This window comes from Sturnus vulgaris, unplaced genomic scaffold (assembly GCF_052056855.1).
Source record: "Sturnus vulgaris isolate bStuVul1 unplaced genomic scaffold, bStuVul1.hap1 Scaffold_85, whole genome shotgun sequence".
NCBI lineage: Eukaryota > Metazoa > Chordata > Aves > Passeriformes > Sturnidae > Sturnus > Sturnus vulgaris.
In genome coordinates, this window is record NW_028276736.1 from 954,188 (window position 1) to 958,845 (window position 4,658).

Genomic DNA, 4,658 nt, shown 5'->3' on the forward strand with positions numbered 1-4,658 from the left:
AGCTTTTATGGGTGGGTAATAAAAGCTGATGGTGGCTCTCCTGTCCTGGGGTGAAGCAGCGTCAGGCTGAGGTCAAGGTCATCCCCAGGCTCAAGTGTGGCTCCAAATGGTCCTTGTGGTTCTGGTCCCAGCGTCACTTGGAGTGCTGGACCCCATCCCTCACCGGCCCTGGACATGCTGAGATGTTCCCAGCCTGGCCAACACGAACATTTCCCTGGCAAATGGGAACATTTTGCATCTCGAGGCTCAGCATGGCCTCGTTTGCCTCCCTGGAGATGCACACAGCGATCACAAGAGACAGAAAACCACGAGGCCACCCAGTGGCACAGAGCCCACGCTGAAAGGCTCCTGCCCTGGGATAAGAACGGGGAGAAACCTCGCCCTGATCACTGGCCAAACACACTCCATGTAGGAGAACGACCTGAAGTTATTGCCCAAAAAATCAGAGGACATTGAGAAGTAAAATTACAAGCACCTTTCCCCCATCCTTTCTCCTTCCTGAGCTCTCCCTCCTCCCCACACGATGACCATTGTGTCTCCAGGGACACGAAAACGACACCAAAAATAGTTTTATTAAAAACAGAATGTTTAAATTGCAGTAGAAAATAGAGCACTAGAAGCCAAATCTGGACTTTAGATACAAAAGGACCCAGATGAACACGAGGCCCTGGCTCCTTTCCTTTCCCTGCCCACAAACCCATGCCTGGGGAGCTGACAGGAGCCCAGCACAGGCACAGGGAGCCTTCCCAGGGGCTGCACATCCAAAGCCTTGGGAGCGCCTGGGTCACCCCAAACCTCACCTGTGCCACTGGCACCTGCAGCTCTGGGCACTCTCCAAAACGCTGCATCAGACACCGGGCCTGGAATGTCCCGGCTTTAACCACACACCTGCGGGAAGCACAAAACATTGCGGCTTTAGGGCCGGCCTGAGCAGAGCTCCGGGCTCAGAGCCCGGCCCGGGGACTCGATGGCACCGCGGGCAAAAGCTGCGCTGCCGGAGGGAGGGAGGGAGGGATGGCCGGGCCTCAGAGTAATTCTAGAGCTAAAGCGGTGAGAGACATCAGCTCGCCTCAGATAATACATGCCAGCGCTCATCCCGGGCCGGCCAGCGCCTCCTCCTCCTCCTCCTCCTCCTCCTCCTCCTCCTCCCCTTCCTTCCACAGCCCCGGCACCGGCACCCACACAGAGGATCCCCCCCGTTCCCCGCTATCCCCCCAATCCCCGCTATCCCCCCCGTTCCCCGCTATCCCCCCAATCCCCGCTATCCCCCCCGTTCCCCGCTATCCCCCCCGTTCCCCGCTATCCCCCCGTTCCCCCCTATCCCCCCGTTCCCCGCTATCCCCCCCCAATCCCCGCTATCCCCCCAATCCCCGCTATCCCCCCGTTCCCCGCTATCCCCCCCCAATCCCCGCTTTCCCCCCAATCCCCGCTATCCCCCCAATCCCCGTTATCCCCCCAATCCCCGCTTTCCCCCCAATCCCCGTTATCCCCCCAATCCCCGCTATCCCCCCAATCCCCGCTATCCCCCCGTTCCCCGTTATCCCCCCCGTTCCCCGCTATCCCCCCCAATCCCCGCTATCCCCCCGTTCCCCGCTATCCCCCCGTTCCCCGCTATCCCCCCCAATCCCCGCTATCCCCCCGTTCCCCGCTATCCCCCCGTTCTCCCGGTCCCGTCCCGCACCCCGCGGCCGCTCCCCAGGATCATCCGCCCGCGCTGCCCCGGGAGGAGGAGCCGCCGCCAGGATCCGCTCCCGGGCCGTGCCCGCCTTGCCCTGGATCCACCCTCATCTCCCCCGCCTCCATCCCCATCCCCCTCCACTCTCGGGGCATCCTTCTCCACCCCAGCCGGCTCCATCCCCTCTGCCTCCATCCTGGGACCATCCATAAAAGATCCGTGTTAATCACAAAAGCATTGGGGCTTGTATAAACCAGAATACTAAGCTCTGAACTGAAGCATGGACAATAGATAAAAGAAATGATATGATTAAATAGTTCTGTTTAAAATCACCTTGTTATATTATGCTATGTTATGTTTTCCAAGTAAGTTGCATGGACTACCAGCTTGCAATATCAGTCTTCCCGATAGCCCTTCCTGCCTTTGTTTGATCAGTGCTGCCAATCTCAAGGACCAGAATTCCAGATTTCACTGGTGGTTATCTACAAGGACCAGACGGTTATCTGTGAGACTGACTGTCTCCGGAGAGTTTGTGAATTGGGATAAGGACGTTTATTCGACCACCACTGCTTACCTGGTGTTATGAATGATGTTCTATTTTTCCAATTCATCAAGCAACAAGATTAAATTTAATAGTAAATTTTTAAATAGTAATAAAAGGAATACAATCAAAGTATTGGAGATGACAATTAAAGTATTGGAGATGAAACAATCAAAGTGCATATATTTGAGAATATACAAAATTTGGCAGTAAGTAATTCAGTATAATTGAGGTTCGTATAAAGCAGAAGCAAAACTGACCGGGGGTACAGGGAGTGGCTCCCATTCCTCACGTACCAAAGCATCCAGGCTAACAATCCCACTTATATACTGTAGGCTACAGAAGTTCCTAGAAAACTCCTCCGAGTTTCTATTCCTAAAATCTCCGTCACTGTGTGTATATGGTGCATGCTCTACTAATGGGTTAGGGGGTCTCTCATCCTTTTGAGGGTCTTATTTCCGATGAAGGCTCATCGTCTTCATCAGTGACCGAGGTGTGACCTGCAGGTAGCGCAGGTGCACTGTGTGACTGAGCAGATGTTTTCCATAACAAGACTTTAATTGAGTCCCATGCTTGGAATCATCCCATTTTGGCCCATTTCAAGGTCAAAATTTTCTATTTCTAGATGCTGCTTGTCAGACCTACGTCCTTCTACTATTCTTGTTTGACTTTCTTCCAACCTCTTTCTTCGACTCCCAACATCTGGAAGATGTCCTGTGTCCTGTCTCACCCATCTCCCCCCTCACTCTGTAACAATTGTCTTCTATTGATCTAAATACAATTTTGTTAATATAGTTACAATTTAATTAGCACGAATCACATTTATCACACTGGGAAGAACAGTGTTGGGAAGACTGAGGGACACTGAGGCATACTATGCATGACACTGGGGGGAACTGGAAGGGAATAGGAATGAACTCAAGTGTACAAGGAGGGCCTGGAGGGGCACTGGGGTTGTACTGGGCTGTCCTGGGGATGAACTGGGCTGTACTGGGAGGGACTGGAGGGGTTGAATGGGCTCCTCCCGCCTCTGCCCATCGTTGCCTGCAAACAATCAGCGCCGGGGATCGAGGCTTAGGGGCGCTGCCTGGTGTCAGCGCCATCTTTTCTTTTTGCCTGTAACTCCCATCATGCCCCACGGAACCATAGAACCCCATTGGAGCTGGGACTACAACGCCCGTCATGCCCCACGCCCCACAGAACCCCGGTATCCGTCCCCACATGTCCCTTAAGTGTCCCCCAAACCATCCAGGATTCTGAAGTGCCTCCACAGCACCCATTCGGGACCCCCTAAAAGCATCCCCAGATCCCCTGAATGCTCCCAACACCACAGATTCCCGTTACAGTCATTTCTGGGAATTCATCTCCTCTCATCCCCGGCGGCTTCTGAGTTTCACATTACATAATCTGGCGCCTAAAACTCCTGCCCTTCCCTGCACACTAAAAAGCCCGGTTAGAGCTCCCCAGGTTCCCCCAGAGTGCTCCCGAACCGTTCACGTTCTCTCCTGAGGACCTCAAATCGGGGCTCGGATGGAAAAGAGTCCCCGAAATGCCTTCCCGGGCCCCCAAACACCGAGCTACCTCCGGGACTACAGCTCCCATCATGCTTCGCGGTGCCCGTAGCGTGCCATTGCAGTTGTGACGTCATCTCCGGGCATGCCCCATGCCTCACTGAGACACTTGGGAGCTGCGCCTACAACTCCCATGGTGCTCCACAGCTCCATTGAACCGTGTTATACCTGTGCCTACAACTCCCATGAACCCCCGCGGCCCAGAGAGCCCCGTTAGAGCCTCCCAAGTGGCCGCCCGGATCCCCAAGTGTCCATCAGAATCCCTCAGTGCCGCATCGAATTCCCACCCGGCTCCCCCAGAGTGGCCCCTGTAAAAATAGGACTTATAAACATAAAGAGGGAGGAATCAATACCCAATAGTGGTCAATTGACAAATTAATTAATGATGGGAATAGTGTTACTTAGAACCAATGAACAAAATCTTGTTTGCTTGCTAAAAATGTATAGATTTTTTTACATAAATATAGAAGTAAGAAAAATATAGAACAATATTAGTATAAACAAAAAACTATTACTAAAATTTTATTAATAGGCACCTTTTAATTCCAAGTAAAAATTAATAATTTTTTATTTTAATGTTTTGACTCAGTCCCAGGTGGGCGATTTCTGACATGGTGACTGAAGGGGTGAGGAGCAGGTTGTCCAATCAGTGTCAGGCTCACTCTTCTACACGCCCAGACCTCCTAAGGAGACATTCAGCATCAAGATCACCTGGCGAATGCTTCTATCACCTCTACAATGAACTGAAAAATGAAAAAATACTCAACTGAATAAAAACAAAAATCATGAGGTGCACTTCGAAATTTTCCTCCTTAACAGAACTCCAAACTGACTCCAAGCAGCTGCACAAGCCCTGCAGACTTGAAGACAA

At 52.2% G+C, this 4,658-nt stretch overlaps 1 non-coding gene across 1 annotated transcript; it reads right to left on the reverse strand.

The window, feature by feature from the left end:
- Positions 1-1,019: 1,019 nt before the first annotated feature.
- On the reverse strand, positions 1,020-1,103 carry LOC148217357 (small nucleolar RNA SNORD45). Its single transcript, XR_015801087.1, has one exon. It is a non-coding gene; the product is annotated as a small nucleolar RNA SNORD45 (small nucleolar RNA).
- Positions 1,104-4,658: the final 3,555 nt, after the last annotated feature.